Source organism: Gigantopelta aegis, chromosome 9 (assembly GCF_016097555.1).
Source record: "Gigantopelta aegis isolate Gae_Host chromosome 9, Gae_host_genome, whole genome shotgun sequence".
In the NCBI taxonomy this organism is placed as follows: domain Eukaryota; kingdom Metazoa; phylum Mollusca; class Gastropoda; order Neomphalida; family Peltospiridae; genus Gigantopelta; species Gigantopelta aegis.
The window spans coordinates 20,096,214-20,105,366 of record NC_054707.1 but is presented as its reverse complement, the minus strand read 5'-3'; the positions used below and the strand labels follow the sequence as shown (position 1 = coordinate 20,105,366).

At 39.4% G+C, this 9,153-nt stretch overlaps 1 protein-coding gene across 1 annotated transcript in view; it reads left to right on the top strand.

The window, feature by feature from the left end:
* The first annotated feature begins 1,277 nt into the window (after positions 1–1,277).
* Positions 1,278–9,153, top strand: part of LOC121381981 — a 34,685-nt gene continuing 26,809 nt past the window's right edge. The window contains exon 1 of the mRNA XM_041511432.1: positions 1,278–1,426. The gene's annotated coding sequence lies outside the window, so the exon portion shown is untranslated. The remainder of the gene's footprint in view (positions 1,427–9,153) is intronic.

Below are 9,153 nucleotides of genomic sequence, written 5' to 3'. Positions count from 1 at the left end.
TACTATAAAACCATCCATAGGATTTCTCGCTCCAGCCAGTGAACCACGACTGGTATATCAAAGGCCGTGGTATGTGCTATCCTGTCTATGGGATGGTGCATATACAAGATCCCTTGCTGCTAATAGAAAAGAGTAGCCCATAAAGTGGCGACAGCGGGTTTCCTCTCTCAATATCTGTGTGGTCTTTAACCATATGTCCGACGCCAGATAACCATAAATAAAATGTGCTGAGTGCATCGTTAAATAAAACATTTAATTCCTTCAATTCTAATGTACGCCCCATAATATATTTAAAATGTAAAATATAGCAATTTATTGGTTATTTTTACTACTACTAAAGTAAAGTTTGTTTTATTTAACGACGCCACTAGAGCACATTGATTTTTTATCTTATCATCGGCTATTGGACGTCAAACATATGGTCATGTTGACACTGTTTTGAAGAGGAAACCCGCTGTCGCCACATAGGCTACTCTTTTTTCGACAGGCAGCAAGGGATCTTTTATTTGCGCTTCCCACAGGCAGGATAGCACAAACCATGGCCTTTGTTGAACCAGTTATGGATCACTGGTCGGTGCAAGTGGTTTACACCTACCCATTAAGCCTTGCGGAGCACTCACTCAGGGTTTGGAGTCGGTATCTGGATTAAAAATCCCATGCCTCGACTGGGATCCGAACCCAGTACCTACCAGCCTGTAGTCCGATGGCTTAACCACTGCGCCACCGAGGCCGGTTTACTACTACTAGTGCAATATTCTAAACCAATTTTGGTTATTTAATAAATAAAATTTAACTCAACTTTAGTCTAGAAAAAAGACCCCTGACAAAGTCGTCCATGAATTTCTATTAATTAATATAATTAATTTGTATTTTTGTGTATTTTTCACCAAATGAAATATAGCATAATATAAATATATAAAACAATATACATGTATTTGTCTTACTAGTAGGTCTATTTCAGTGAAATAAAAAGTGGGTTGCAATTGGATTCCTTATTGATTCCAGATCATTCCAAACGCAAACATATCAAATAATCTTTTTAACCCCAGACTCTCAAATGAAATATATCGTAATTTCGTCTAGCAGCGCTAGAATCTTAAAGGCTCCATTTTCGTCCAGTTCTGTTTGGAATTATTCTGTTTCGAGTTTGCGACTGCAGACAGATAGCTAGCTATTGGTCGGCTCATTATGCGCACGCATTCGCCCTTTCCCTATCGACTTGCGTGGTAGACCAGCGCGCAGTTTTCATTCAATTTTTACAGCCAATTATCATTAAATATGCATGTAACTTATGTTGCGTAGAAAGTAGTTTGTTCGCTGATAGTCCTTCTCAAAGCTTTATAAGCGATCAACGCGAGATCCAAGTCTCTTCAAGTACACTTTGGCGTGACGTTGACTGTAAAATAACCGAACATTCATTTATTGGGTAAGTAGTCATATTTAAATACTTAGTCATTTATAGCTAAGTTGAAACACTAATATAAATAAAATAAATAAAAACGAATATAGTTAATGATTATGTTTACAGCGCATACGTTTTTCTTCTTTATTTACTTGAAACAAATAGAAAATGTACAGTAGCGTTTAGAATAGATTAAAACCAAAAACAGCTGTACTTATGTCACATGGATATTTAATTAATTTTACTTCGTTAAAAATATGTTTTGGGTGTTTGATACTGGATGTTATGTATTTGTCTTAAGTTTAGGAGCTGTAAGCTGGGTTTATACTTTTGACGCCGTCACCCGCCGTAATACGCTAGCATACGTCCGCAGCCGGTGGCTGTCGGCGTTCGCCAGCGCATAGGTACCGTTTATACTTTAAACGCCAATGAGCACTCGCCGTAAACCGGCGCATGTCGGCATAAAAATTTCCAGAGTTCAATTGTGTTGAACTTTCAAGATGTGCACTTGCAAACGCATAGGGAGTTTCACTCATTTACTCGGTTTACTCATTCTCTGATTGGGTTTTCCCCGTCCCAACCATTGCTCCACAACTGGTCAATGGCCATGGTATGTTTTATCCTGTCTGTGAGATGATGTATATAAAAGTAAAACACCCCTCCCTATTAATGGAAAACTGTAGCGGGTTTCCCCTAAAACTGTCAGAATGACCATTATGTTTGACGTCCAATAGCCGATGATTAAACAGTCAATGTACTATAGTGGCGTCGTTAAATAAAAACAAGCTTTACTTTCAATTATAACAGCTGCATTAGCATTTATGTCAGCCATCTTCACATTGGTAAAATTAAAATATCTACGTGGAGCCTTGAAAATAGGTTGGCGCCTGCGAGCGTTGATTTACACTTAGGACAATGACGCTAAACGCGCTGTCTGAGGCCAGTCACCAACTGACTCCGCCAACTGCGTATTACATCGGGTGACGGCGTCAAAAGTATAAATCCAGCTTTAGTCGGTAGAGCATTCGGCCGAGATGCTTTCGTCATGGGATCGAAGCCCCACGGTGATGTACTTCCTACGACTCGTGTATCAAAGTTGTGGTATGTGCTATGCTGTTAATGAATTTTTTTTTCGAATTTCTTCTAAGACTACATGTCATTGTCAGAATTATCAAATGTCTGACATCCTACAGCCGATGATTATTTATTCAATGTGCTCAAGTGGTGTCGTCAAACAAAGCAAACTTTAATTTTTTGTTTAAAATTGAAGAACATGGTTTTCTTTCTTCAGAATTTTTTTTCTTTTTTTTGTATTTACTTATGATGTAATATAACTGAAACGTACCAATGTTTGAGACTTTTTTTTAAAGTTTGTTATTCACAAAAAACAATACCAGACATGTTAAAGGATGTCACACAAAGGCTGATAGCAGAGCAGACTAATATAGGGTCTTTTCCAGGTAGACAAAAAGTACATTTCTATAATTAATTTGACAATTTTCGATATCTCAAACAGTAAAGGCAGCCCCCAGGCCTGCTTTCCGTTAATTATGGCCCTACTCATGACGTTTTGAACTTCAATCCTAATCAAGTTCTAGAACGTTGTGTTGTATTTGCAAAAGAAAAAACTGCTGGTTTGTTTTGTTTTATATTTTGTTTTGTTGTTGTTTTTGTTGTTTTGTTTTGTTTAGTTTTTTTTTGGGGGGTGTTGGGTTTTTTTTTTTTATTGTTGTTTTGTTGGGGGGGGGGGGTTGGGGGGGGGTTGTTGGGTTGGGGTTTTTTGTTGGTTTTTTTGACACGGGTAGCCCATGTGCAAACAGCGCGTTTTCTCCCTTCTTGTCTCTCTAGACCAACTGTCTCTAGACAACCATATGACTGACACCAAATAGCTATAGTTTAAAATGTGATGCAGTGTTGTTGAATAATAGAAACGGGCTTCGCAATGCAAAACATTGAAATTGTACACGAAACTAGATTTTTTTTTTTTTAAATTTGTGGATTGATGGGACAAGTTTCATTTTGATACATGTATGGCTTACTTCTAAAATGTGGCGCAATACGGGACATAATGTCAAACAATGCTGGTTATTCTAATGGAGATCTACTCGGTATTTTCTGTACGTACTATAACCAATGGTCGACTGGCCTACCATTCTCTTTGTTTTTACCACAGAACATAGCCTTTTCTATTAGGATGGAATACATTACTTTATTTCTTCGAGTGTTATTTTTGCCGCATATAAAAGATCCCTTCCTGCTAATTGGAAAGAGTAGCTCATTGCGTGACAGCTGTGGGTTTCCTCTCTCACTTTATGTGTGGTCTGAAGCCATATAACAGTAATTAAAATGTAATTTCCGAGTCAGACCAACGATCCTATCGGAGGCCAGACTCGGGGATAGGCGTGTTCGAAACCTTAGTGGTATATGGACACGTTAAACCAGTTACTAAGCTAAGCTAAAATGCATTGAGTGCGTCGTCAAATAAAATATTCTTTCTTTTTTAAAGGGACTGTCCTGAGTTTCTTGCCATTGGTAAGATGTTATCGAGTAACAGATGTTTTAATGACTAAAATATTTTTTTTTTTTTTATTTTTTTTAACATAAAATATTAGTAGCTGTATATTAAATGTGTTTCTGATCGCCCTAGTGTTTGTACTAGGCTGAACATTTTATTTTACTTCCTAATACTAGTATATATTTTTTCGTACTTACAAAATTATTAAGACACTAAATCCAGTTACCGGCCTCGGTGGCGTCGTGGTTAGGCCATCGGTCTACAGGCTGGTAGGTACTGGGTTCGGATCCCAGTCGAGGGATGGGATTTTTAATCCAGATACCTACTCCAAACCCTGAGTGAGTGCTCCGCGAGGCTCAGTGGGTAGGTGCAAATCACTTACACCGACCAGTGATCCATAACTGGTTCAACAAAGGCCATGTTTTGTACTATCCCGCCTGTGGGAAGCGCAAATAAAAGATCCCTTGCTGCCTGTCGTAAAAGAGTAGCCTATGTGGCGACAGCGGGTTTCCTCTAAAAAACAGTGTCAGAATGACCATATGTTTGACTTCCAATAGCCGTTGATAAGATAAAAAATCAATGTGCTCTAGTGGCGTCGTTAAACAAAACAAACTTTACTCTTTTTTTCTAAATCCAGTTATGGCTACTTACAAACACATTTAATATACAGACGCTGAACTATTTTAATCAAGAAAATATATTAAAGATGTAATTTTAGTCTTTTAAAGTTTCTATTGGTCGAAAACATCTTACAATGGCAACAAACTCAGGACAAGTTGTTTTAATGGCATGGGATTTTTTGACATTTTTTTTCACGCACCATTTTGTAAGCCATGTATCAACATGAAACTATTATCACTGATGCACAAACTGGTTTTGTGCACAATTTCAATTTCCTGCGTTGCATACTTTTTTTCTCTATTCAGCATCAAAAATGGGACGCTTTTTTTATATACATATATTTAATTCATCGATATAATAGCTAGACAGCACAGTCTGTATTGATTATATTTGAACCAGAACACTTGTTATATCTAACGCTACCACATGTTCAGACTTTAATTATTCATTATGCTTATGTACCTATCGACATGGAAAAGAAAGAAAGAAATGTTTTATTTAACGACGCACTCAACACATTTTATTTACGGTTATATGGCGTCAGACATATGGTTAAGGACCACACTGATTTTGAGAGGAAACCCGCTATCGCCACTACATGGGCTACTCTTTCTGATTAGCAGCAACGGATCTTTTATTTGCGCTTCCCACAGGCAGGATAGCACAAACCATGGCCTTTGTTGTACTAGTTATGGATCACTGGTCGGTGCAAGTGGTTTACACCTACCCATTGAGCCTTGCGGAGCACTCACTCAGGGTTTGGAGTCGGTATCTGGATTAAAAATCCCATGCCTCGACTTGGATCCGAACCCAGTACCTACCAGCCTGTAGACCGATGGCCTAACCACGACGCCACCGAGGCCGGTCTATCGACATGGATGTACATAACACGCAAAAATCTTCTCTTTTTTGACTCCAAACTCAGCCTATTTGGCGGTAGCGGGTTTCCTTTCCTTTTTTCTCGACTAAAGGTCAAAATGACTAAATGATAGATAGGATTAGATTAGATTACATGTTTAACGACACCCCAGTACGAAAAATACATCGGCTATTGGGTGTCAAACGACTATAAGACAGAAGAAATAATCGTAGTATATAAGGTGCTGAGGTGTTTGAAATAAATATTGCTTTCCTTTCCTTGTTCAAAAATTTAGTTAAAGTTTGTTTTACTTAACGACACCACTGGAATACATTGATTAATTAATCATCGGCTATTGGATGTCAAACATTTGGTAATTCTGACTCGTAGTCAACAGAGCAAACCCGCTACATTTTTGTATAATGTAGCAAGGGATCTGTTATATACACTTCCCACAGACAGGATAGTACATAGCCTACCACGGCCTTTAATATACCAGTCGTGGTGCACTGGCTGGAAGGAGAAATAGCTCAGTGGGGATCGATCCCAAACCGACCGCGATCCCAAACCGACCGCGCATCAAGCGAATGCTTTACCACTGGGCTACATCCCGCCCCAAAATATTTTGAATATTTACCGTTATCAACTGAGACTAACCTTAAAAATTCTGTAATAATACCATCATAATGCGTATATAAATTTATTGTTTTTGTTTAACGACACCACTAGAGTACTTTGATTTATTAATCATTGGCTATTGGATGTCAAACATTTGGCCATTTTGACATAGTCTTAGAGAGGAAACCCGCTACATTTTTCCATTAGTAACAAGGGATCTTTTACATGCATTATTCAACAGATGGAATAGCATGATGCCATGACCTTTAATATACCAAACTGGCCTCGGCGGTGTCGTGGTTAAGCCATCGGACATAAGGCCGGTAGGTACAGGGTTCGCAGCCCGATACCGGCTTCCACCCAGAGCGAGTTTTAATGATTTAATGGGTAGATATAAGACCACTACACCCTCTTCTCTCTCACTAACCACTAACAACTAACCCACTGTCCTGGACAGACAGCCCAGATAGCTGAGGTGAGTGCCAAGGACAGCGTGCTTAAACCATAATTGGATATAAGCACAAACAAAAGGTTGAAATGAAATGAAATTATATACCAGTCGTGGCACACTGGCTGGAACGAGAAATAGCCCAATTGGCTAACTGACGGGGATAGTTCCTAGAACGACCTTTTAACAAGCGATCGCTCTACCACTGGGCTACGTCACGTCCCGCTAACACGTATACAGCCCTCGTATACAATCAAACTTGCTATAAACCACCACATATTATGTATAAATGACACTTCAGTATACAAATGCACATAAAGTGAACCGTATATTAACACCGCCACCTAAAATAAATGTTAAAAACATCCTTATTTATTTTATTTATTTATTTATTTATTTTATTTTATTTTATTTTATTTTATTTTATTTTATTTATCTATTTATTGTATTTATTTATTTATCTATCCTATTTATTTATCTGTTTATTTGTTTTCTTTGCTTGATTTGATTTTCGTGGTTATACCCAATTTAGGTTCAAGTGTTCTTATCCTGGGCACAAATATCAGCTATCTGGGCTGCGCGTCCAGGCCAGTGGGTTTTAATAGTCCTTAAAAAACCCCACCTTTTAGTCGCAAACATCAAAACAGCAGCAGCCAGCTCAGAATAGTCTCATTTAGACCGATAGTTTAAGATAGTAGTTTACCAAATAGTATCTCACCGGGTCGGGGGCGGGTCGTAGCCCAGTGGTAAAGCGCTCGCTTGATGTGCGGTCGGTCTAGGATTGATCCCCGTCGGTGGGCCCATTGGGCTATTTCTCGTTCCAGCCAATGCACCACGTACTGGTATATCAAAGGCCATAGTATGTGCTGTCATGTCGGTGGGATAGTGCATATAAAAGATCCCTTGATGCTGATCGAAAAAGAGTAGCCCACGAAGTGACGACAGCGGGTTTCCTCTCTCAATATCTGTGTGGTCCTTAACCATATGTCCGACGCCATATAACCGTATATAAAATGTCTTGAGAGCGTCGTTAAATAAAACATTTCCTTCTTCTTCCTCACCGGGTCAACCTAACTTTGAATGTCGTATTAAATACTATCATGCCAGCAATTATTGGACAGAACTTGTTGTTATAAACGTTGATTCATCTGGACAGTAAATTCCTGTAAGTTAATTTTAACTAGTATCAATATACCAGCTACATTTTTATGTTTGAAACACGTGCGGGATCGCACTTAAAATAGGAAGATTTTGTTTTTCAATGTTTTGTTGAGTTAGGGCAGTCAAAGACGCTTACCCTGTCTGACACTAGACGTTTACCCCCCCCCCCCCCTTTATTTTCTAATGTACTTTAAAGGTGAGGGGTTCTAGTATTTATAATTTAATGCATCATGGTGCGGGACGTAGCCCAGTGGTAAAGCGCTCGTTTGATGCTCGGTGTCTGTTTGAGATCGATCAGCGTCGGTGGGCTATTTCTCGTTCCAGTCCGTGCACCAAGACTGGTAGATCAAAGGCGGTGATATGTGCTATCCTGTCTGTGGGACTGTGCATATAAAAGATCCCTTGCTACTAATGGAAATATGTAGCGGGGTTCCTCTATAAGATTATATGTCCAAATTACCAAATGTTTGATATCCAATAGTCGATGATTAATATATCAATGTGCTTTAGTGGTATCGTTAAACAAAACAAAGTTCTTCGTTTTTATAGCCTCATATGTTACTATTGTCGTCTATGGGATTTGATTTGGTAGTATACAACCTTAGCCACTAGGGCACCGATGCTGGTTTCACGGTGTGTAAACAGTGTATTATTTATTAACGCTGTTGAGTTTTCCTGTCAGGTTTTGTTTCCTGCCTTTTATTCTTGGAGACAATGCTTGTCAGCATTAAGTGCCAGCAAGCCGCAGCGCACTGAATGCGAAAAGTGTTCCATGCCAACCGAGTCGCTAATGATACAGAGATACGGACAGACAGACAGACAGACAGACGGGCATGAAGATAGACAGGCAGACAGACATAATTTATTAACTTGTCAGATTATGTGCAGCATATTTTTAAGGACGCTATTAAAAATCCCATGCCTCGACTGGGATCCGAACCCAGTACCTACCAGCCTGTAGACCAATGGCCTAACCACGACGCCACCTAGGCCGGTCCCGACCGCGCATCAAGCGAGCGCTTTACCAATAGGGTACTTCCCGCCCAAGACAGAGTAGCTGGACCAAACCAACGGCAGATCAACGCGCATTCGCTTATAATATGTCAGACGATCACAGTCAGTGTCAGTGTCAAGTGTTTTACGTGCACATTCAGAACATGCTGTTGTAGCGCACGCCTGTCTTGGGCACAGATTCTGACCACTGACAGATCCTTCGTTCATGAGGGTAAAAGGCAGGGGCCCATTCACAAAATATCGTAAGTTTACGTCTGCGACTAGCAGTTGTACCGGTCATGACGTTTACACGTGTTTGGCATCTATGTCATGCAGAACATTACACCATTACTGAAGCTGGAGCATTTTAAGGACAAAATAGAATGAAATATGTATATTTCAAACTATATTTGTTTTAGTATAATAGTAATAAGAATTATGGTTTAGTCGTAAATTTACGTTTACGTTCAAAACTAGGCTTACGATGTTTTGTGAAACTGGGCCCTCAATTGCATACACTGGCGAATGCAAGGGAG